This window comes from Aythya fuligula, chromosome 1 (genome assembly GCF_009819795.1).
Source record: "Aythya fuligula isolate bAytFul2 chromosome 1, bAytFul2.pri, whole genome shotgun sequence".
Classification (NCBI taxonomy): domain Eukaryota; kingdom Metazoa; phylum Chordata; class Aves; order Anseriformes; family Anatidae; genus Aythya; species Aythya fuligula.
This window is the reverse complement of record NC_045559.1, coordinates 69,278,712-69,305,104: the sequence shown is the minus strand read 5'-3', so window position 1 is coordinate 69,305,104 and position 26,393 is coordinate 69,278,712. Positions and strand designations below refer to the sequence as shown.

At 38.1% G+C, this 26,393-nt stretch overlaps 1 protein-coding gene across 1 annotated transcript in view; it reads left to right on the top strand.

The window, feature by feature from the left end:
- FAR2 (fatty acyl-CoA reductase 2) overlaps positions 1 to 26,393 on the top strand; it is a 153,557-nt gene that overhangs the window by 46,827 nt on the left and 80,337 nt on the right. The window lies entirely within an intron of this gene.

Sequence of the window (26,393 nt, the reverse complement as noted above, 5' to 3'; positions counted from 1 at the left end):
TTTCTGAATTAGTGTGGAGCTGATTCTATAGCCAGTTTGGGGAAATTTTTATTTTATTATTATTTAATGTCAGGTATCTTCTCTGGACCCATTTTTAGCTGAAATTTGGTAATAGAGACACAGAGGACCATATTTTGAGTTCTTCATGCACTTCATTCCCCAGCTTTTTTTCTGTTGCACGTAGAATACATCCTGATCTTAACTGCTGTCAGGATGTTACCCAACAATCTCTGAGTCTTTGGCTACTCCAGCAGCTGTTTTCTGTTTCTTTATTTTCTCTGAGCAGCTAAGAAAGAGGATTTATTTGTAGCTGGGATAACAACCAAGAATTCTTGCATATGTTTTGCAGATTTTTCTTGCTTTACAATGTTCCTAACATATCAAAGGGAATACATACCAAAGCAGGTACATCTACATTCCAACCTGAAGTTCAGATTTATCATAAATGTACTCAATAACCACTGAGCAGAAGTGCCTAAGCAACTGACAGCAAGAAGCAAAATGAACATGAGGCAGTTTTATATATTTTGGCAAAGATGTTATGACTCTCCCACGAGGGAGAGTCATGATGCTCTATCTCATCTATCTCTGGGCGCTGAATGGATCCTATGGAAGAGTAAAACAGGAGCAGATTTTCCCTGCTCCATATTCTCCCACTCAATTTCCAGCCATCTCCTCAAATACGTCTTTGCGTCTTTGACTAAATCTCTTAATTTCCCAGTGCCTAAATCAAAATTAAGTACATAAATACTTCTCTAGTTTACAGTAATGTGGAATGCTGCAAACTGGTTTGTGTTTCCTTGGGTTAGGAAAGAACAAAGAGGAAAACTTGGTAAAAATCACACGGGTTTGTATATTAGGTTTTATGTAAAGTTGTCTAGAAAGCACGTGATGAATAGAGTTAAAGTCCAGTCATTGTAGGGGGTCTAGTCTACCAGAAACCGTTCTTGTACTTGAAGTAGAAGCCTGTATCATGAGGTTGAATTTATTGTTACAGTATGTGCTGTGATAAATACAGTCAACTTTCTTGCACCTTTAGCTTTGGGCAGTTCTGAAAGTAGATAAGCATATCTTCCTTAACTATGAAATTCCCAAGAATATGTGGAAAAGTCAGATGCTAAAAACTTGAAGCTATGGAATGTCTGGAAATTTCTATATAAGTCTCATTCTAGTACATATTTTGCGCTTAACAACAAAGTTGCATTTTCTGTAGTTTAATTCAATTAAGGTCTACCAAAACTATTCAGCCTATCAAGAAATTCACTTTTTATAACTTATCCTAGTACCATTTCTTGACAGTAATCTTTCACTGAGAATTGAGGAGTTCTCGCTTTCAACCATACAGGTTTCCACTTTGCAGGACTTTTAAATGTTGCATCTTTTCTGGCTTTTTAAGAAAGAAAAAGTCCACTAGTCAGGCTGATGATCCAGGAAGCAGCATTTCATTGAAACTCCTATACAGCTGCCACTGATAGTGCTCAAAAAAGCAGTAGTTTCTCTGTTTATTTTAAATGTGGAATCTTACATAGCTTACAGAGCTAAGGGAGAGAGAACACTGGGGAGATAGAGATCTGTGGAAATGCCCAGCGCACCAGAAGTATAACAGCTGATGGAAAATGACCAGGAAAACCCGTAAAAATTTTACAAGCCAAACAAAAAATACACTTATGTTTTACTATTCAGGAAAATTATTTTCCCATTTTAAAAAATAAAATCTCAGGACTACTTAGGAAAATATTTGCTGAACATTTCCTTCTTTGTTGTTGATTTTTTAAAAATTTTTATTATGAAAGAATATCTTCAGTTAAATCTCTTATATTGTCTATCTCAAACTTTCCACAGGAAAATTCACTTATCTCACTTCTTTGGGTGAGGTGAAAATTAATTTATTCTGTCTGCTACATTTAGAGGCCAGACTTCCTCAGCTGTTTTGTTGATAGCATTACCTTTACAGAAAAGACTTCCTTATTGCCAAATCCTATTTGTTCTTTTTTCCATTTCAGTAAAAATCTTTCCTTTTGAATGTGTGTTGAACGAGGAACAAGTGTAGTCTCTTTCCCATCTCTCAGTGAGAAGCTCAGGCAGAACAGGGGAGACTATTGCAAATGTTCTGAGGCTGAAACTGTCTTTCACAGCTGAACCCTGGGATTTTTTGCCCAGAGGTCCTTTCTTATGTTTTGCACTCTTCCATTCTCACTTGGCTCTTCTGGGACAAGTGTCAGTAAAGTAGTAAAATATAGACATTCTACCCATGCATTTTAAAAGTTAGGGGCCAACACTTCTAGTTCCCGGTATATTCAATTAGGGGAGAGAGGAATATCCAACAAGGAGATGGGAAGTTGTTTATCCATCAGTTTTTGTTGCTTTTGTTCTGGGGAATGTCCTGTCACTGACTTTGAGGGAGCAAGCAGTCATAGACAGGTAGCCAGGATAAGGAAGAGCATTGGTTGTATATGCGAAGGAGCCAATGCTCTTCTCTAGCTTCCCATGCAATCTTGTATAAAAACGTGGCTGGAGTAGTCAGTACATTTTGGGTTATCATTCTGATAAAATGGAATATCAGAAGGGTGTAAATAGTTACCCAGAGTGAAAGAGACAGAACAAGACAAGTCACAGGTTATGTCTTTTGGAGAGTGAAAGCAAAGGCTTTTTCTTTCTGAATCAATCTTCATGCTTGAATACTCCCTGATCTTAGTCATTCAGTAGTTATTCAGAAGCTTTCCCAGTGCTGAAAAGATAAGAATATTTCATCTGGGTTTTCATAAGCCTGTCATTAAGCAGTCAGTGCTCCCTTGATGAGAAGGAAGTGTTTACTGGGGAGCAGGCTGAGGAAGGAGACAGAAACATCTCAGGAAAGCCTCTCTGGCCAAAATAGTTATTAGGCTCTATACAATTCTATTGTCCAAAATCAGGATTTGTTGTACTAAGAAAATTAGTTTGGTTAGCGCACTAAGAAAAAAATATATAGAGAAGTTGCATAACTCCATAAAACTCCATTATTTTAAATGAATTGTTACTTTACATAAAGAATTCTTTATACAACTTGGAAAAATTACTGCATTTACATCTATCTATATCTGATATCTTTGCCTGAACTGCAAGATAATTTATACTGAGTTATTATTTCTTTCCACATGTAATGAAGACTGTTTCCAAGGCCCGCACTTGTGGGAATACTTATTGAAGGAGGCTAGCATACCATTTATAGCAGGTAAAACACCAGTACAGCAAAGACAGGGTAATCTTCAGGTCTCCTTCCCCCTTTGATATGTTTGATCTCTTCTTCCTTGTCTTCTTTGAAGGAAACTTGATATGAAATGTAGTTATAACCATAGTAATCAATAATTACAGAGACATTGAATAACTTAGCTAAAAGAGACTAGGTCTCTTTTGGCCTGTAGTCCACTCACCCCTACTATATATCTCTTAACTTATCTACAGCATTAAGGGAAATTGTGTTGAAAACCTTACTACAGTCAAAGTAGAAGACACTTGTGGCTTTGCCTTCATTCATGGAGCTAGTTATCTAAGTACGGAAGGTGGTCAGGTTGATCAGGTATGATTTGTTTATAGCTGGCTCTTCCAAGTCACGTTCCTGCACTTCATGTGCCAGCAAACAGCTTCCAAAAGTGTTCTGGGCCACTGAGGTAAAACTGACTGGACTGAGCTTCTCTGGGATCCTTCTTATTGCCCTTCCTGAAGATATTCTTGACATTTGCCTTTTTACTGCCCATGACTACACTGTCAATATCTATGACATTCCAAAAATAATGGATTGTCAATGCCCATGACCTTCCCAAAATAATATATTGTTTTCTCCTGATAGCATCACTGAGCTTGTTCAACCCTCTTAGAGGTAACCCATCCAGTCCCACGGAGTTGTATAGATCTGCTATGCCTGGATCTATTGCATCAGCTTCCTCTAGCAGGGATGTTAATCTTCTCCCTCAGACTCTGTCATGAAACACAGACACCTGTGAGGTCTGAGAGCAGAATTTGCAAGTAAAGACTAAATTTATTTTCTACATAGTCTAACTTTGAATATTTTCTCTACTGAAGTTACTATCTGCTATCCAAATATCTATGTACCCTCATCAAGACTTCAGTAATTAATCAAGAAACTAAATAATAAATTGATGGAATTTCTGTTTCTCAGCTCCCCTTGATTAGAGTTTTATATTTCGTGCAAATAACTTTAGATATTCTCCTGAAACTGAACAAATTTTGTTACCTCTTCAGTTTTTTTAAAGGTTGCCATTATACTAGAATGCAACGTGTAAGCTGTCACTGTGCATAAGTAAAAAGCAGAACAACAATGGGAAACAAAGAAACAAGAGGTAATTAGAAAGGAAGACTTTGATAAATTGTTTATTGTGCATTTCTATACAATATATTTTAAATATAAACACTTCTGTAGGTATGAAGTTATTCTAAAAAATCTTGCAAAACGGTGCATTTTATTTAACCTTTAAGTTGCAGGAAACCTGCCTTGATTTTTAAAATCCTCCTGAAGTTTTTCATTTATTTATTTATTTATTTATTATTTCTAAAGCGATATTTTCTTAAAATCCAGAACTGCAAAGGGAGATTACCTTTGTGATTACACTGTATCAGGAGAATGTGATGCTCAGAGTACCTCTTATTCTAGGATTCTGCAGGCTCTGCAACATTACCTGCCACAAGAGTGGAGGCAGTTCTTCAGGAGAATGAACAGTAGGTTTTATGAGCAACCTAAAACAGTTTTATTTTCTATGCACTCCAAGTTAATGATTGAGGGTGGATAATAAATGAAGTTCAGATTTATCATAAATGTACTCAATAACCACTGAGCAGAAGTGCCTAAGCAACTAACAGCAAGAAGCAAAATGAACATGAGGCAGTTTTATATATTTTGGCAAAGATGTTATGACTCTCCCACGAGGGAGAGTCATGATGCTCTATCTCATCTATCTCTGGTAACAGAGCTTTTAAAGAACAGCTTAAGTAAAATATTTGGCTGGGAAAGATATGGAGGGAAAAATTTAATAGTGGAACACCTCAAGTGCTGATATGAGATGAAAGGAGGAAGAGTAATAACTAGAGCTGATTTAAAGGTGTTTAAGGGTGTTTCCTACCCTTGAGGAATTCTGTTAGCTTCAGCATTTATCTTTATAGAGGATAGGAATTTTAAAAATCTCAGTTTTGTTGCAGAATGGAGGGTTATGAAAAATGTTGACTTTCAAAAGGGCAAGGGCGTTGTTTTTTAAGACCATGTTCACATTGTTATAACTTCCTCCACTGCTTTTAGTTCTACAGAGGGCAATTCAGAGGTGTCCTCATTATCAGCTGGGGTCACTGACTTATCACTTCTGACCTAGTGAATCATGTTAAAGTCTCTTGCTCTGCATCCAGGGAAATCTAGCAGAGTGGTGGTCCCAGCATATGCCAGGATTAGCATATGTGGGTCTCTTGGGAGATATGGTGTATCAAGAGAACCTGCTGACAGTGGTAATGAAAGTGTGAACTACTTAAGCTATAGTTACCCTTTGGCATAATGGTAATAAAGGTGGATGCAGAACAATGTCAAAATGATTAAAAGACTTGAACAAATGACTTATTCTCAGTTGATTCTGAATGACCTTGACTCCAAGAGAAACATTGTGTTTCAATATTTTTGGTGGGGGAAAAATTAAATACATCAATAAAAATGATGGAAACATGCTGGTAAAATAAAGGGAAGATGAGAAATTACCCATAAATTCCCAAACATGATTTCCTGTGTACATGTAGCTTCAGAAAAGTCACTGTTTCAACTGTATTATAACATTTGCTTTTGGGCTATAAAAAGTTTAGGAAGCTCTGTGTTTTCATAGGAAAACCTCATCACGAGAGGTTGTCTAGGTAGAAAAACAAAAGTGATATGGCTTACTGAAGCTTAACGGGATGAAAAATATGTTTTATAGAGAGAGAAGCAGGGTCTTTAGGCAACACTTCATAAAGTTCAGGTTTAATTCACCTCAATCATGAAGATCTCCAAATCAGCATGGCTGTTACCTTGCAATGAATGCATCTGTGAAAGGCATATTTAATCATGTTAGATGGTATTTAATCAGGATGATATTTATATTATTTTGATGGAAAAAAAAAGCTTCCAAAGTAGCTTGTGTGATTTTTTTCTCTTCATTTGCTGTCTATAAAACACCTGCTCTATGAGTCACAATAACAGAAAAGAAAACAATTAGCTTACCCCGGGTGTCATATTGTAATGATATCAAATTAGCATTTGATTATTTTTTAGCCTGTGGGCTAAACTGATTCCTGACATCAGAATTTGATGTTATAGTGGATGCAGAACAATGAACTGGTTAAAACTTGTCCCTCAACATACAGTAGACCAGTGTTCAGCCAGGTAAAGGGAGTCCCATAGGAAACAAGGCCCCTTCCTGGGGCCTCTGAGCAAGGAAGTTCTGCTCCGCACCAGTGAGCAGAACAAGCAGGAGATCCACAGCAGAGAACATTGACCTTTTTACTCCTTTGAGGTTATTCATGTACTTTTCCCATATTCTGTTTTTTTTTTTGTGTTTTTTTACTAGACACATCAGTTTGTCATTAGGCTATGACATGAGAAGGTACTACAGCCTGTAATCTCTTCCTTTTGATATGGAAATTCTTCATGAAGATGAACATGAAAGCATCATATTAAGTTATTTCAGTGAAAATGTATAATGAACTCTGGAATAAAGGGGCACCTTTTTTCCTAGGTGTTAGGAAAGGAGAACTAAATTGTATTTATAGATTGTGTCATAGTGCGTAGCAGTTCTGCTCACATGGACAGAAATTTGAAATATGCTGCTATTTTCTGATAAGTGACTCATCTTTCCATTCAACTGCAAATTAACCAAAATGATGCATCTGTTGTGTAAAGAGCAGGCTATACCTTCGAGAAAGGACTGTCAAAATAAAAAAACAGCTGTTGGCTCATCTTAGCTATTGTGTCAACTTGTCTGTAACTGTTCCAGCTCTCCCATTTTATATGCTATGTCATGATTGCATGTGTCTGTACCTTGGAGCATTTTTATTTCATAATAAGCAATGGCTTCTCTGCTTCCTGCTATCCTTATGGCAAATAGAAAGGAAAGATAGAAAGGGGAAAGGAAGGCTTTGAAAAGAAATTGCAAGGTATTGGCAAAACACCTGTTAGAAGCGAAAGATTGCCTGAAATAATTCAGCTGAGACCTCATACAAATAATGGGGAAAGTTGCTTATAACTGTTAAAATTGCTGAAGTCTAAAATTGAAGTCTGCCCCCAGTAACACCCCCCCCTAAAAAAAAAAAAAAAAAAAAAAAAAAGAAAAAAAAGTTGATGAAATGTTTCTGCCAGGAGGCTAGAGATTCAATGTGAAGGATTTGGCACCAATACAGGATAAACAAATTCTGCCTATCATCCCACCATTGTCTCACACCACCTTCAGTGGTGCTGACACAACTCTTCTGTAAGGTGCGCTGCAAATCAGTTTAACTCACAACTTGATGCCATGAGATTCTAAGCTCCACAAGTTGAATGCCCTTTAAGGAAAATATGGAATGAGTTGCTAAAGGTAAGAATTTCTAAAAATAAAAATAATTTAAATACATAAATCCTGAAGCTGCTGCCAAAACCTCTGCATTTAGCCACAGTGCAACTCCAGGAATTTGTGAAAGAGAGCAATTGAGGATTAATAATGTCTTTCCCCTCTAAAATGTACTGTGTTGGTTGATTTGGTGTTGCTGTCAGAACTGAAAAAATATTGCAATTAAGGCTTATGATTGGCTCAGCCTCTGCCTTGCAGTTAAGCTTCAGGTGTGAATTTGGCATGATCAATCTGCTAAAAAAAAAAAAAAAAAAAAATTTTTTTCCTGTAGCATAAAGATCTAAGAGGTCTGATGCTTATGGGCATCTCTGTGGTGTATATATAGAGGGGTTAGTGGCTCAAATAGTTTTTGTGGAGATTTTGACACCTGGCTAACTGAACTTGTCTTATGTCTATCCCACAGCCAACTGGTAAGCCTGCCTCTGAAAAGGTGCTTTTATTTTGCTTTCTTTTCTATTTCATCCCCTTTCTTTTAGATCATGGATATTCTTCCTAGTTTTCATTTTCAGTCAATTTCTGATGATGACCTATTTGTTCTATGAAATACTCAATTTAACTACTACTGAACTATTAAAATGCTACTTCAGTTTTGGGCACACAACGTCACTATATGGCACAGTCTTCAGTCCCTCTATTTATATGTGAAATGTCTGTCATGATGGCAGCCTTTTTATCATATATTTTTAAAGAGTTAAACTAAAATAATCTTCAAATAACATTAAAATTTATTTTTTCTCCAGTCATGAATCACCTACCACGTCCCAACTGTATCTGTTGTTAATTTTATTAATTTTCCTCCTGTTGAAAGAATGGTGCTACATACACAGGCATGATTTTCTTTTTTTTTTCTCTTCTGCTTGCTTAGGGCTATACCTAGTCCAGGCAGTCTCTACCATTTGGTTGTTAAGATCCATGTTTTTTCAGTGTGTGTTTGATATAAGATCAAAGGGGGTGGATGTGGTGGCAAAATCATTACATCTCCTAAAACCTGCAAAAATTATGTATTGGTTTCCAGTACAAACTAAGGCAGCCTCAGTCTTCTTTTTTTTTTTTTTTTTTTTTTTTTTTTTTTTTTTTCCTGTGACTTCAAGCACTATTCTGATGAATTGAGGATTCATAGGTCACGTTATATCTCTTACTGCCATGTGTTTTTTCACCCTAGTCATCCTATTGTAAAGGGGTCAGGAACAGGAATTGGCAAAAATTATAATGGAGACCCTCTTAGACTGTGAGTACTCAGCCAGAAAAAAAATCACAGGAAACCGAATATGCTGAGTTTGGGGCTGTTTTGACCGGGGGGGGGGGGAAGGGGGGGAAGTTGTTCCTATAATAAGATTCTATGCTACAGAGATTTTTAAGAAATAAACTATTGAAAAGAGTGAAACACCTCTCCTGTTCTGTTTTGCATCATTTTCACAGCCAAGAGTGGTACCACATTTAAGCTATTAAACTGGAAAGAAAAAAAAAAAAGGGAATATTTTAACCTTATTCCTAAATATTCCTAAAATGTGTAATTGAGCTGGAGCCTTACTCTGTGTGATTGTTTTGGTAACTATCTCTGTATTGCAGGAAGTGTCCTACTTACTTTTTGGCAGGTCAGTGTGTGTGTCTTGGCTGTTAAATAAGACAACTTTTTTTCTTTCTTGTACCAAGACCAGAGTGAATACATGCAACACATTCCCTGCTTTATTAAGGTGTATATTGGTTTAAATTTTCAAGCCTGGCAATCTACAAATCTGCTCACTTCAGCCCTTTTTAATAGGACTCTTATCTAGACCAAAGTTAGGCAGTAAAAATTCTAGACTGGGTGGTTTCCAGCAAATATGGCAATACTTTTAGATTAAGTAATAATATGATTTTCTATACATCTCCAGGCCATTCATTGTATGAATAACTAGGAAACTTTAATTGCAGAATGGTTGAGGTTGGAAGGGAACTCTGGAGATTGTACAGTCCAGCTTGTGTCTGAAGAATTGTGACAATTACGTAATTTGTGATACACTTAAGTTCCAGTTTAGAGTAGAAGAGACTCATAATAGTTTGTTTATTGAGAGGTAGCCTGCTTTGCACATGTTGTTACACAGTCACTTAATGTTTTCACAGCATCTATGGGGTTTGGGCTGAGGACAGAAACCACGTGGGACTGACTTTCAGTGCATTGCGAAGACCTGGGGCCTAACAGATCTGACTTGAGATGTAAATCTTTTGTGTTCTGATTGGCACAAATTAATTAACAGAGGGCTGTTGGGCTTATTCTGAATGTCAAAACTAAAGTACATAAAGTAGAGACATGTAAGGTAGAGAACAGGTGAGCCTGTTCTGGATGTTCCAGTGCAACTACATTAAAAACCAAGCAATACATTAATAGAGTTTCAGAACTAGTAATATTTACTTGAAATTTATAATCTGCCAGCTTTGTCTCCAAAATCGTGAGGTCATACAAAAGTCAAAAAGCGCATAATTTCCTGGAAAATATGATAAGAAATTATAAATAGGAAGTGAGTAGTAAGTTATTTTTTCTTCAATGATATAGATAAATTCGTCTATCTAGGAAGGTCCTCAGTGGCCCTTTATTTCTACTGAGATATTTGATCAAATGCTAATGCTAATAGTCACAATAGGGCTAATTTACCTTGGAGCACAACAGTTGCTACAGAGGGGGAAAAGGCTTCTCAAAATAAGAAATTAAAAAAGGTTATAGTTTAAAGTCACAGTCACTCTGTACCTGTACCAAAGCTCGAGACCACTGGTGCACATAACATAAAGAGTTAGTTAATTCCAACTATTTTGAGATATTGCTTCTCTGGTATGTTTTGTTACTAACTTTCTGAAACATCAGTAGCTACATACATCTATGTTAGCAGAAGAGTGCTGAGAGAAAGCTGCTCATTTTGAACAGACGGTTAACTGTAAGGCTCAGCATGTGTGTAGATCAGATGCTGCAGTAGAAATATCTGGGCATACCAGACATCCATCATCTGAAACATGTCATATGCCTTTGTACACGTATTCCTGTAGCTCTATTTTGCCACATCAAGCTTTAATAGTATAACCTTCACGGCTTTGGACAGTCTTATGCATATTGAGGATGGATGGATGTTAATCAACCTATAATGTTTGCCAGTACGCAGGTTGTATAGTGTTACATTTTCCTGCTCGAGGGGCAAGGATCCTCCTGGTGGCAGGAGGCTGGCTGGGTGTTGCTCCACAGGGATATGAATCTCATGAGCTATGGAAAGTCAGCACATGCATCTAGTTTTTAGGACATATTTTTATCAAATAAATAATATTTTAACTACTGATCATTGGAAGTAAAAAATAGAAAAAAAATGCATTCTATTCAGAGCAGGAGCATGTAAGTTTTGAATGGAGAGCTTAAGGAGTAGAAGGTATTCTGTGATGCAGAAAAACGTGCGTTAATTTGAATTTGGTATTGATTTCAACAGGATCATTCAAGTGCTTTAAGCTCAATTTTCTTGAACATTTAGAAGATCTGAAACTGTATTTTCATGGAATTAGTTCTTTCCCAAATCTACCTTCTGTTTCAAGACACGGGTTGTATTAGATAACATTAGTACAATCTGACTATCCTTTTTTGTTGTTGCACTTATGTTATATGCAATATCGGATTTTTGAACTTTTATAAATGTGCCTTGTCATCTTTTAATCATTTAAATACAGGAAAACAGGCGGGGGGGGGGGGGGGATGGAATCAGTCTCTGTATGTGGAAATGGAGATTTTTTTTTTCCTCTGTGCCAGTATGTGCCAGCCAAGAGGCATTTTCTGTTTACATTTTATTGTTGTCTTCTTAGAGAAGCACGTTTGAAAGACTCCCAGTGCTCCAGAGCTCTCTGCTGCCTGATTATTCAGAGCCGCTGATGTGCTGACCAGAGTTCCTTTAACACAGCTTTCAGTAACTCCAAGGAATTTTCTTCAGTTTACTCTTCCTGCTGTTTTCCCTTTATCTGAAGAGTAAATGTTTGTTTGTTTGTTTTCGAGAACTGTGGGGAGAGAAATCTACAGGCTGTACTGCCTATCTTCTACAGAAACTAAGTGATGAGATTTAAGGAGCGCATTTCACTTGTGGTTTGAGAAGATCTAACTTGTAAAGTATTGTTATGATATTCTAGCTTGGCTGCTTCTACATAGCATTGTCAATACCCTCCTGGAATCCACAGTCTGGACTGCACACAAGAGGAGTAGCTGTATGAGAAAGAAAAAGTACCCAAAAAAAGTGCAAGTAGGCTTTAGGATAGAAATTAGTCACTTCTTAATCTTTTATTTTTTTTTTTTTAAGGCTTTCATATTTAGATATGGCCAATAGTGATGAAATTATAGTACAGAAGCAATTATTTTGATGAAAGCAATATATTTTTACAATATCCATGTTTTTTTTTTCTTGCTGTTTTGTTCTTCGGTTTGTGAAACAGAAGTTATTTCCCCCCCCTTTGACCTAAACAATCTCAAATAACTGAATACAACTTACAAAAAGCAAAAAAGTGGATGCTTGGCAATGCTTCATTAACTCAAATTCATTAACAGCCACTGTGAATCCCCTCACTTCTAATCATGGCAATAACAGAATACACATCTACTTAGCTTCTCTAGGGTATTTCAGATCATTAGTTAATATGTATAAAACAGTATATGAGTGAATGCATTAATAACAAAAGAAGGAATTTTTAAGATGTCATACGCAACCTTAAGCGGCAAGGTTTTGGTAGTGGGGGGCCATAGGGGTGGCTTCTGTGAAAAGGATATAGAAGCTACCCCATGTTTGGTAAGGACCCCACTGCTGACCAGAGCTGAGCCAATAAGCGATGTTGCTTTGCGCCTCTGTGAGAGCATATTTAAGTGAGGGGGAAAAAAAAAAAAAAAAACAAAAAAAAAACAAAAAAAAAACGCTGTGATACACAGCAGCTGGGAGAGAGAGAGGAGTGAGGAACAGCCTTGCAGGCACCAAGGTCAGTGAAGAAGGAGGGGGAGAGGTGCTCCAGGCACCGGAGCAGAAGTCCCCTGTGGTGAGGACCATGGTGAAGCAGGATGTCCCCCTGCAGCCCATGGAGTACCACGGTGGAGCAGGGTTCCATGCTGCAGCCCGTGGAGGAGACCACAGTGGAGCAGGTGGCCCTGCACTGATGGAGGCTGCGGCCTGTGGAAGACCCCTGCTGGAGCAGATTCCAGGCCAGACCTTTCCAGGGTGGACCTTTAGCCTGTGGAGAGGAGCCCTGGCAGGAGCTGCTGCCCGTGGGGGACCCAGGTTGGAGCAGTTTGCTCCTGAAAAATGGACCCTGTGCTACAGACCCATATCTGGAGCAGTTCTTGAAGAGCTGCTGCCTGTGGGAAGCCCATGTCAGATTAGTTCATCAAGGACTGAATCCTGTGGGAGGGACCCCACAGCACAGGGGATGAGAGTGACCGAGAAGGAGCGGCAGAGAAGTGCTGTAGACTGACCATAACCCCCATTCCCCCGTTCCCCTGCGCTGCTCAGGGGGAGGAGGTGGAAGAGGGTGGATGTGGGGAGAAGGTGCTTTTGATTTCTTTCCTTTGTTTCTCGTTTCTCACTTCTCTAGCTTGTTACTAATACGTAATAAATCTTACTTTCTCCCTATGCTGAGTCTGTTTTGCCCATTGCAATAATTACTGTGTGATCTCCTTGTCCTTATCTCAACCCCTGAGCCCTTTTCATCTTATTTTCTCCCCGTTCCTCTTTGAGGAAGGAGAGTGAGAGAGCCGTTGTGGTGGAGCTTGGCTGCCCACTCGAGTAAAACCACTGCATAAGAACGTAAGCAATGGATTAATGTGGCTATGCTGTGTTTGCTATGACTGTTGTATTACTGATTTACATATGCAAATCTAGAAAAATATTTCCATTCCAGTAACTTTTAGGTGACTGCTGTGATCAGAGACTTATTCTGACTGGTACCATTATGCTTGCATATTTCCCATCCCATAGAGCTTGAGATGCAGCAAATCTTTAGTCTCTGCTGGGGGTATATCTCTGCTTCAGAATATTACTTCTATCCCTATTTTTAAAAGTATACTCAAGCTCACTTAACAGAAACAAAACTAAAAAGAAAATGTTATCTTTGTGGTAGAAGAGGGAGAGATCTAATAATTAGAGTCAGAAATCCTTAACATCTTCTAAAAAGCCTCTAAGGATCAAGAGGTAGCAAGACATAAAGGATCCAGATAATTCCACACAGTGATGCTCTCTGCTGAGGGAATGTGGCCAGAACAATATTCTAACTAATCTTATTTTTCTTAATAAAGCACTGAAAATACTGTCTCTGCATAAAGCAGTGAATAATATTCATCTCTCTGAATTTCCCTGCAAAGGAGTTGTCAATACGTTAGCTGAGATTAATATCAAAAAAAAAAAAAAAAGATTTCAAAATGGCAATACAAGCTTTCCACTTTCCCCACCCTGGACAGAATTATTTGCATTGTATTTGACCTTTCACTTCAGTCTCTTTAGCATTGCTGAAGGATAGCGTCCAACAGCTAAGGAGTACCCAAACCTTCAGAAAAGAAGTAAAAGTTTCCTTTAGCATAAGGAGTGCAGCCCATTGAATTATGGAAGATTTTGTGAAAATGTTCTCATTGAGACACTGTATTTTAGCAGTATTAGTTCTGCTTGCTCATAGCTGGGTTTCATGTAAGGGAAGAGTGGTGGATGGGAGAACATATTTTTATGTATTTCTAACAGTAAATATGACCATGTATGTTGTTGACACCTTACGAATGGCACTGCATGCACTTTTAAATTTAAATCTTAAAATATTTCATTGGCTTACTCTAAGGACTGGCAGTGTTTATGTTGTCAGATGTCAAGAAATGATGGGGTCTCAGTCCAATTCCTTTCTTGAACTAGCATTCACTCGACAAAAGCCTACCTTCTCTGTGAGCTCTACTCATGTTCCATGTTAGTAGACTCTGTTACCAGCAAGCCAATTGGTAAACACCACAAGAAGTGACTAGTTTTCAAAGGCACATTAGGAGACCCTTTAAGTTGTTTTATATTTCTTTCGGCTATTGGTCTCCTGTTGGTCATAGGGAAAGTTTTTTTTTTTTTTTTTTTTTTTTTTAAAGAAGAGTTCAGTTTTTATTCCATCAATGATGAAGATGGGTAGACTATCACCCAAGAGAATTTTGGCTTAGCACATTTAGAGATCACAGAAATACAGTAATTGTAAGCTGCTGTGAGTATTCTGGGACATAGCACACCAAGGAGGTCTCCTGGATTTGCACACTTCCTTTGTTGAGAGCTGAAGGCCTGCTGATAAAAGCTGAATGGGAAGTTCTACTTAAAGAGAGTGACTTGGAGATAATAATCATGGAGAGACCTACAAACATTTCTCTTTGCTGCTGGCTTGATTTGAAGCCATTTTCACATTTTCTGGAAAGAAGGTATATTTTGTAGTGTCTTCTTCCTGTTTCTATTGGTAGCAGCAAACTAACATCCAAGATACGTTCACCCAAGTTAATAGAGCTATCTATTTATATACACTGCTTGTTTTCACATGGTTAGTGAAGCTTCTGAGTTTAGGCTAAGCTGGGCTTTTCTACATTCCCTGTTTGAGAAAACAAGACCTTTTTAGCTCATGCTGCCTTCATGCTGCATTGTTGATCCCAGGAAAAACAAATAAAAAAAAAACCCAAAAATTTCCTATCTTTTGGGTTGATGTTTGCTGTCAGATGAAGCAAAGACAAGTCAAGTAGTCCCCCTGTGCACTTCCAGCCTCCAAGGATTTCAGCCCCTGGCTACAAGCCATCCTATAGCCTTGGGGGCAGTAGAGGCAATCAACTATGCATCATCACTTCATGCTTCCCTTGTCTTGTTAGAAGCAATAGCTTCCAGGATTAATGAGGTCAGGAGTGTGCTTGCATTGCCATAGGGGCAGTCAGATAAAGCAGGGGAAGTGTACCCGAATGGTATGATGGGAGGCAAAAACATCCCTGAGTCTCTTTGAAAGAGACTCAGTCTCTTTTCTGTCTCCCTGTTTTCTGTCACAAGAAATAAGATGCTTTATATTTGTATGTGTTTTGTATTCTGTATTTTTTTGCTCTTTTTTCCTCACCCTCTCTCCAGAAGTATGCAGGGCCCATACTGGTGTTTCCTCTGTCCTTCTCAATACTGTACATGTGGGTCCTTGTAGGAGGCTTGCTAGTTTTCCCTTGCTTTGGTTTCTATGCATTTCCATTGGGAGAATGAGATATTAATTTGTGGCATTTGTTCCATGAGAATAACAATGTGGCAGTGTCCTGCCATGCGGTGACACAGCTGTGAGTTAGCTGCTGTAGCTGCCTTAGTATAGGTGTGTATGCTGCAAGATCATTGTTTTAGTGTTCAGGACTGTGGCAGAAAATGCATCAACAATGCACTACAGTTGAAATATGGATAGTGGCAGAATTATCTTCAACAAAACAGGGGGCACAGCAACCTGTTGCAGAGCTTGTTGCTGCACTCCAGTTTTCTATCTTGCTGCAGAGTAAGGTGGCTTAACAGTGTGCACTAAAAGAGTGTAAACACCCACATGGGCTTCTCTGGTTGTGTTTCTTGCCTGTTCCTGAAGGGCTTTATCCTCCTCTGTCTACTGAGAACTTTCACTTCACAGGAGAGTGATATATAGCACAAACCTAGAGACTTTCTATCCTGTTTCGATAGCTGGATGGAACAAATGAGACCAATACTGTTGTCTGTGGGATGGCTGCGACTTGCAGAAAATGGAATCCACGATCAATAAGATTGTAAAGTAGGTATGTTTATTCAGTGCTGGGCAGCACAGGGGGTAGTCCCACCAACATCGTGCGCACTTGACACAGCAATTTGCTGTGGGTATATGCAGCAGAGTTACATATGCATGAAGTTTCACAATGCACCTATAAATATTCACAACCGGTCCCCACTTCATATTAAATTAGTCCCAATAAGTCATTTCCATAAACCCTCCCATCTGCACTTGCTCAGTGTATCCTGGTGGTGGTCATCAGGGGTTGTGGGGATGAAGATTGAATCTTCCTCGTCACCGCTAGTTGACCTCTTGTTTTTGTGCAAACTCAGTTGCTCCTTGGCTCTTGTCCATCCACAGGACCAGTTCCTAATAGTTTCTTAAGGTAAAGATAGGCTCACACTCTTATTAGGAGACTGACCTTGGTAAGGGGCTGAAGGCTTCTTGCTTTAGTTAATTTTCACAATGCACCATAGTTAGTAAAGACACTAAGTAGCATCCTATTTTAATGCTGTCAGCACTCTATCTCTACTTGATAAGATTCTCCTAACTCCCTCTCTCAGCCAGGTGCCATCAAATGCCCTAAGTGTGAGCAATAGAGAAAAGTAGGAGAAAGGAGAAAATAAACTACTCATTTCTGTTTAGCCTATATGAATTTTGATGAACAAATGATGTAAAAGACATACAGATTAAAAGGTAAATATCACAGTTTTGGTTTTATTTTGAAAAGATTATTTGAAGATGGTATCTTATATCTTTGGTTTTGAAAATGTGTATACGTGCTGTGTCATGAAATTGATAGTGTAGGCTCTCACGTTCCTCTGATCATTCTTTTAAGAAAACGTGTGTGTGTGTGTGAAATATTCCAAGCATTTTCATCATTCAGCTTCCATGGAGGCAGGAGTAGGGTTCTAGCTGTCCTTTTCAATAAAATCTGAATATCAAAATGCTCAGAATACTGAGCTTAGCTTTCAGAAAGAGAAAAAAATTACAAATATTTAATTAACCTAAGTCTGAGGCCAAACACAGCACGTAATTTTTACATGCTGATAGATCTGAGATCTAAAGTGTGAAATTTCATTTTATCTTGCTGTCACAGGACTGCTAGAGTTCCTCGTATGTTCACATTGTTTTTCTGTTAAGCAGTATATGCTATGCTACTATAATATCTAAGCTCATCAAGAGGTTCTGCTGACAACGTATCAAGAGCTTCTCAGCTGATGAGTAACTTCCTATGTCTTATAGGGGAGTAGTTGGTGAGTTTGGACATTATGATGGGGGGTGGAGCAAAAGGAGTATTCAGTTATAGTTTGAAAATTTACTGTAATAGGTATTGTAGATCTACTAGCATGTAAAAGATAGTTGTGGTTTTGATAACCCCTAAATGGCTGTGACTAAAGGAGAAATGTAGTTAACAAGATTGTTGTGTCTACAACCTAAAAGTGGTTTTCTGTGCGTGTGTGCATATTTAAACAAAAGTATGTGTTTACATTGCATGCACATTTTCATGCATATTACTAAAGGAGATACTAAAGAAGATTTTTCTTTAGTATTTATCATAAAAGCCTTTAAAAAGGCTTTGGAAATCCAAACAGATTGAATAGGGGATTCTAAGGTCATCAGACACTAGAGGAGGTAAACCTGTGTGTTTGAATTCCTACAGGCTTTTTTGTTTGGTTGTTTTGTAGCTAGTGTCATTCAGTCATTTCACTGTTTTGCATTGTTTTGAAGCTTAACATTAACAGGAATGTATTGTAAGTCTGCATAGGAGTACAAAGATACTAATCTTTTTTATTTACAGCTTCTACTGCATATAGCTGTAAAAAAAAAAAAAAAAAAAAAAAAAAAAAAAAGGAAAATAGCATGGCTTAGATAAGCATTCATTTTTGTTTCTTTAAAAAAAAAAAAAAAAAAAAAAAAAACATTGTCACTAAGGGGTCAGCATTTTGATGATCATTTTATCATTTTGCTCCTAGTAAGTTGTATTCAGTTTTCACTAATTTTAGAGAGGGTGTTGCAATGCTGAGAGAGATGAATAGGTTTCTCCGAAAAGTCAAGAGGCTGTTCCTGGGTTTTAACACATCAGTGATCCTTGTGTTTTATTTGTTCTGCTCTAGTTCCTAACAGCAGTCAAAAAGAGTTAGGACTTCTTGGGAGAGTCGGATAATCTGTGAAACTGTGCAGGTAGTGCTTAAGCAAGGACAAAATCTGGAGGTTCAAGCTTTAGTCCTATATCTGGGTATTACTACAGATTGCTAGCCCACAAGTCCCAACTCAGTGCTTTCAAAAGGATTGAAAGTGTGTCCGTGTGCCATGTCACATTCGGGAGTTTGCAAACTGTGTGTGTTGCTTATTGTCTGCAGCTCTTTACTATGCTGTTACACTGCCCTGTCTCTTTAGATTTAACTTATAAATTGAAATGGATGGCAAACCTGCTGTCAGTTTTCAAGTTGGGAAGGGTTCCCAGGAGCAATGGGAGCTTCTTATTGTTTGTTGCTACTTGGTTACAGTGTTATGGAATTGAGTCAGTACTAATGGCAAACAAAAAATGATTTGAAATATATTAGCTGGAGAAAAGTGATTTAACCTTCAGGCTGCTAGCAACAACACTTCATATTTGGTGTAAATTGCTTGAAGCAAAATCTCTTTTGTAAAGAGGATTATCATCAGGAGTTCAGTCTGGCTGTGAATGTGCCTATCTTTGAATTGTAGGGTTTTATTTCTTTGAGCTCTAGTAGCATCATCAGTACCTATACACAAGATGGATTATGCCCTTCCTTTTAATTCTGTAGCTGTATGGGAGAAGGTTTATCTTTGCCTGTTTATTGTTTCTTGGTTAATAATGTTATTAACTATGGAGATTCAGCAACCCATAAGTATTCTTTAACTTGTTCCTACACCATTTTAACATCATCTTTGCCTCATTTTCTAAAATCTCCTCTATCTCTTTGCAGACATCAAGTGTCACAAACTTTAATGTATCTAAAGACCTTCAACAATATATTACATAACTTCAGCGCATCATTGTTGTTACTATGTAACATCATTTGTTGTCACAAATGGAGTGCAACATTGAACTAACATCCTATCATATTCTGAGATACTGTTATTTGTTACTGAAAATGCAGAAAATCTTCTTAATGTAAAGGCTTAAATCAGAACTATTTTTCATTAATCCCAGCTGAAACATTCATCATTGATGTGGTACTACACTGGTTGTGAATTTGGCCAAATAAATCAAGTCATTGGAGCTGAGTGGCTGAACTAACTCCTTGTGTTACCAAGAAGCCAGGAGATAAGACACTATGATGAAAAGCAAGTCATTACTTCAGATATTGCTAGCGTGCACAGTATGGGACCATGCTGTGTGACTCTAAGACCATAGCATGCTCTATTATTTCCAGATGTCTTGGAGCTAAAAATAATCTGTGAAATCTCTGAAGTAGAGCCTGGTAATCAAAAAACCTTGAAATCCATATAAAACATATCAAATGACAGAGCATGCGCAACAGAGGCTCTTGCATACACTCAAGATTTCATTGTGAATTGACAGCCATTGTTACATCCTATGGTTTCTAGAACAAGTGTGTAAATAAAATATGTAGATGCTTATTACATTTTTCCTTTGTCTTTTTAATGTTTGTTCTTTAAGCACAGAACAGACAATTGTGTTTCTGAAGGAATCGATCGGTTAGAAAGTTGCTTTCTTTCAGTCTTTTCAGTCTTTTGCTCCATAGGACTTGGTGTGCAGGTGTCTAACTTTCAGCTATTTCTGCTTCTTCATCCATATACATGTTCTTCTTGGATTATACTGATTTGCTTCAGACCATGTAATTTCTGTTTATGTGTTAATGTTGGAGGAAAACTGCTTGTTGTTCAAGTACAGCATCTACTGACCACCAAAGTGAAAAGGTCAAGCTGTTCCTAACTGCTCGAGTCATAATCATGGGATTCTTTATTTGCTGGTGATTAACTAGCAATAAATTATACACAGATGTTTTCGGGCACATTAGACAGCATGCACATTAGAAATAATTGGTTTTATGTATTGTAATTACGTGTAGATTTTGTGGAGTCTTTGTCACACATTGCGGGGGGGGGGGGGGAGTGGAGGGCGATGATGGCAATTGTATGAAGATACATTATTCAGGCATTCCCAGTATTAGGTCCATTTTAAACTCATAAAACGGTTAATAGACTAAGGAAGCAAACTGATGAGATTGAAAAAGTCTGTGTCCACTTTGTATTGCTGCTTCTGACCTCAGCTGTATAAGTTATCTGAAGCAATACTGGAATTTTACTTTCTCTGAATGTCCCAGGTTAATTATGAATCCTCCAGAATCCTGATTAAAGAAAACTGTCTTATGTATGATGGGATATTTTCAGGATTAAAAAATTATATTCAGAAGTGACCAAAAATATTTTGTCTTGAAGGAATCATGCTGTCTGTATTTTTGTTTTAAAAATGCTTCTTATTACATTTTTAAAAGATGGCTCATCACACTTTATATGTCTAAAAATTTAATATTGATATTCTGACCCTCTTGTTTATAGAAATTACATCCCTAGGTAAAGTTGTGAAAGTGCATCAGACATGAGAAAACTCCTCTAAACCAGACTAAATAGAAAGAGATGCAGAGAGACCACTTTTGGGTCTAGACATACATAGATTTGCATACTGTCTTTGCTCTTGCTCTGAGCTCTCTCCTTTTTCTTTTTTGATTTTCATTTTGTGTTGCTGAGTTGAAAAGGCAAATATCTTAACAGATTTGCTTGTGCGATAGCCCCTGTCCAAGTTGAGTAGGGCATGGAAATCTTAGTGTTGAAAACCATAGAGAAATATATTAGCCTGACCTGGTATAACTAACTCTTGCTGTTTGTGCTCCATCTTGCCATTTCTTCTTAATATTCTGTAGCCATGGACCTACTCTGGGCAGCAGGAGTAGCAACGGTGAACGAGATTCAGATATATATTTCCCTTCGTATTGCTGTCGCTTTGATAACAGCCTAACTTCTGGCATTGCACCATCCTAAGATTTGGCATCGTTAAAGTACAGGAAGCACGGGATATAAGTTGTTTTGTTAAATATCAGCTCAATTGTATCCACTCTTGGGGGCGGGCGAAGCTTTACTTTATGCTTCTGTTGAGTTTGTGTGGGTTTTTCTTTTGCAGGAGCAAAGTATCAGGTCAATAGGAGTCCATCTTTTTCTGTTGCTTGTCTCACCCTTTGGCATATGCCCTTGGCATAAGACTGCTTTGTAATGTAGTGCTGCAGATCAACCTTTATGTCTCATGTACAGGAGACTGGTACAGGTATCAGTAACAGAGCTTTACCTTTAGAGCAGCTTTTGTACTTGTGTCTACAGGAGATCTTGTGTGATTCTTAGCTGTGTGTCTAAAAGGTGTGTGTTTTTTTTTTCCACATTATAGTTTGAAATGAGTCAGCATCCGTGAGATGTCTACTGCTGCAAAGATGCTGTGTTCAGTAATTCAAATGGCATGGCACCAGTGATTACTGTCCTACTTTGATTAGTGCCTAAACTGTATGAGTTGCCTGCAATTAATCACCTGAATTGGACTTCAGGAAGTCTGTGTGTGGGCTATTTGCCACAATTTAGTGGCTTTCTTAATGCCAGTCAGTTCTGGAAGCAACAGGAACCCCAGGCTCTCCTTCTTCAGCTCCATGGGGTCAGCTCACTGGAACTCCTGACTATGGTTTAGACTTCAAATAGTTTTCTCTTACCACATGTTTAATTGGTTGGGAAATAGTTAATACCCAGTGTTGATTGCTTATTCCTTAAAATGAAGAAGAAAGTATAAGTTTCTGCAGGAAACGTGTGTGTGTGTATATATATAATTATTATTACATTCAAATAAATAGAAAAATCCGAAAGGAATGTAAGCAGTTCTTTGTACTTTGAAATAGGCATCCAAAGGTTCAGCAGGCAGTGCTTAAATCACACCTTTTGACACTAGAAATACCCTTGTTTCTTAAAATTTCTAAAACTTTGTTAGCATTCTCTTTATAAAGAACAGACAATATCCATTAAATCAGAGAAGAATACATATTGCTATGAAATCACACTCTTAAAAATACATTAAAAATAAAACTCTTAAAAAAATAAATCAATATTCCCTGACATTGAAAGACAATTAACTTATTTTTTAAGGGCATATCCTGAATAGAAAACTGGAATCTGCATTTGAATTTGGAACCTAATAAAAGCCTCTTTAAAAAAGCCTCATTAAATTTGTTAGAATTGTGGAGATTCAGGGATCTGCCTGAATGCAGTGGATTGCAGAATTGTAGTTTTTATTTGTGTCATGATCTCAAAACATCAATTTGTTCAAGCAGATTAAGCAAATACAAGACTCTCTTTGATTACTGTGGCATCAACTGGGTGCAAGATAATTGTGTTTTTGTTTTTGTTTATTTTTTTTCTAAATCTAAATTAGGAAGGGGAAAAAGTAGTAGGGGAGACATAAACCTGATCCTGTAATAAGCAAATATGATTGCATTCCTCATGGATTTTTATTGTGGATGATGTCCTGAGCACCCTGATTCAGCTCTGAAGTTGGCTCTGGTAACTATATGCTGCCTGACTTGGACTGCATTATTATGGAAAACAAAGTTTATTTTTTCTTACCTTTTCTTCTAACCCTACAAGGTTAAGCAAATAACTAAGTGCAATCTGCTCTAGAAGTTCACTTTTAGATTTGTTTGCTGTTTCCATTGCCATAATATCAAAATTGTTTTTGAAGATGCTCATACTTGTGTGTGTTTTCCTATTTTTTTGACTTTTTTTTTGGAGACAGACATTTTAGATGGTCTTATACTGTATGGGAATACCTGTCAGATGTCTTTCCAGAAATCATTAAAGAATTCTGGGTGCAGGGCTAATTTTAAGTAATGCTTTGTAGTAGTATGACTTATTTCTTCTTTCGTTATTCTTCTAGAAGGCAGCAAACATCTGTCCAAAACAAATAAAGCCAATTTGGATAACTCAAACAGAGAACCCCCATGAAACAACATAATAAATTTATGTCCACGGTTGGAAACTTCAACAGCTATTTTTGCAGTAGTCTGTAAATGTAATACAAAGAATTAACACGTAATGATGCATTTTGGAAATCTTCTGTGCTACTAAAGTGTGGGAAGGAGACCAATTATTGTTAAATATTATAGTAATCTCCAAGTCTGTCATGGAAAGTACTTCAAAAATTTGCCTTCTTTTCCAGCAGATTATTAGGTTGAGGTTAGGTTAGATCTTATCTTCAGAAAGTGAGTTCAAAGTAAGTATCCTCCGACTGAAAATGGTCTTACATTTCCTCTTTTTGTTTCCTTATGCTCAGTAGAATTTTTATGGCCTGTAGAGATTAAGGACTTTTCTCCTTAATTTGTTTACTTTGCAGGACATGTCATACTCTTAAGTGTTTTGTCACCTCCATCTTTATTTGCCTGAACTAGCACATACTTTTGGATTGCACACCCTTCCACATGCTTTCAGGTTCTTTAAATTTGTCTTCCAATATCACTTAGTCTTTCCCAACCTGAATGAGATGACTTTTTATTATAAATAATTATCTAATAGTTTAACCTGTTTATCCTTCTTCCCAAGTGGCCAGGTCTTTGATAGAAACAGGTTTTTAATAGGCCTGTACAAGCCTGTTACATTCATTTAAGCTGTGATCTAGGTCATATCTGAAAGTAGGCTAATACCTGAATTCACTGAGCCAGAATACCCACAGCTAATAATATGTAAAATACTGTCCTTCAGAAGTTTTTCTTCTTGACCCACTTTCTAAACTTGGGGGTACACCTGATGATTTGTTAGATTTCTTTCAATAGAAATTTGGGTATTTTCATTAGACGCTAGGTCTCTAGTATAGCCTACTAGAAATATGTTTTTAGTGTTTTACATGTAGCTATACAGTTACTGTGAAAACTGGCAGAATGAAAAGTCAGATATGGGTAGATGCACCAAGTGTAGATGTGGATAATGACAGCACACTAACACAGATTGTGGATTGTTTTTTGTTGTTGAGAGTGCTTACGTCTTTGGGAAAACAATCCAGCTAAAGGCATTCCTGAGTTGTTGCAGTGAACAATGTATACCTTGTAAGGATGATCTGCATTGTCCTTCGTGGTTCGCATAAATGGTGGTGAATTTTCCAGGTGAGATACCTCACTTGTTCCTTAGGAAGATGTCAGAAGGTGTGGGCCAGTGGACAAGACACATTTCTATCACAATCCCATGTGATAAAGGGAATTTAACCTACCGTCACATGTTCTCAAACTTCTTAGGGTGCTTTAAACTCTTTGCTCTTGTTCAGCTATGTTGGTCCATACATCACATAAGGTGTTTCTGCATGAAGACTCGCAGTTTGTGCTCTAAGTTCAGTTATTTAACTGTATCTGAATGGCTTACTAGGTCTCAGAAATGCAGAACAGTGGGTGAGAAAATGGAATCTTGGCAGACTGCAAAAGTGCAACAAATGCTACATTGCAGATTCTATGTATTTGTGCTTTTGCAGCTGAGGAATTAGTGTACAGTTGTCCAGGTCTCCCCTACAGAAGGGGAGACCTGGAAATTGTCAGATGGTGGTTGAGGTTAAAATGGACCTTTCTAGTCATTCCACATCTCTCTTGTACTGGCAAGCCTATAACTGTGTATGGTACTCCAGATGGGGTCTCAACAGGGCTGAGAAGAGGGAGATCACCTCCCTCAACCTGCTGGCAACACTCTTCCCAGTGCAACCCAGAATACCGTTGGCTTTCTTGGCCACAAGGGCATATTGCTGGCTGTCATGGTTCTCAGGCACTTGAGTGACTCCTCTTGTTTCTGTTTTGAATTTAGTAGGTTTGTTTCAAAGCATTTTTCTATTTTATGCGATCCTTTCACTTGCAATGGAAGTGTTTTGAACATGTTGTGAATTCTGTAGCACGTCAAAGATAGGTGGGGGTTTCATGAGTTAGCCTATTAAAGAGAATGGCTATTCCATCAGGATTCATTTCAGATTTCAGCCTTGTTTGAATCAGCATAGCTGGTGACATGCAGGCCTAAGACAATTGTATCTAATTAAAAAAATACTTAACCGGGACACTTCGTGTGGGAGCCTAGTCATGTCAGCCCCCTTGTATAGTCAGTGGAAGGGGTCAAAGATCTCTAGCAAGCATTTCAAACCTAAACTGTTCATGGATTGTTAAGAAAACATATGACTTTTATGTTCCTTAGAGTTTAGTGGAATGAGTTTTGGCTTTAACAGACAATCAAATAGGTGATGACCTATGCCCAAGGTCTATACTGCAGTCTTGCAGAGCAATGTCATTGTACTGTGTCTTCCATGAAAAAGCGTGTTCTTCATGAATTCATTGCAAGCAATGACAATAGGGAAAGACTGAGCACATTGCAAAGCGATAGCTGACAAGAAATGAGGCTGCTTGGCTGTGGTGATTTTACTCAGCTGGGCAGCTGAACTCTACCAGAACCATTCTCTCACTCCCTCTCCTCTAAAGGAAAATGGAGGAAATATGACGAAAAGGACAGGGATATCACTCAACAATTATCATCACGGGCAAAACAGACACAGCATAGGGAGACTGATGTAATTTGTTACCTATTATTAACAAGTAATTAACAAGTAATGTTTATTACTTGTTAATAATAAGTATGTGTTGTGTCTGTGTCATCCCCACTCCTCTTCCCGCCTCCCTACTGGTGCAGGGAAATGGGGAGTGGGGGCTGTGGTCAGTCCCTAAAACTTTGTCTCCGCCACTCCTTCACGGTCACTCTCTGCCCCTGCTCCACGTGGTGTCCCTCCCATGGGATGTCATCCTTCCCATATTGGTCCTGCGTGGGCTTCCCATAGGCAGCAGCTCTTCAAGAACTGCTCCAGATATGGGTCTGTACCACTGGGTCCATCCCCCAGATGGCTCCAGCATGGGTCCCCCACGGGCAACAGCTCCCCCCAGGCCCCCTGCTCCTGCATGGGCTCCTTTCCATGGGCTACAGCTCCGGCCCAGGGCCTGCTCCTGTGGGGGCTCTCTT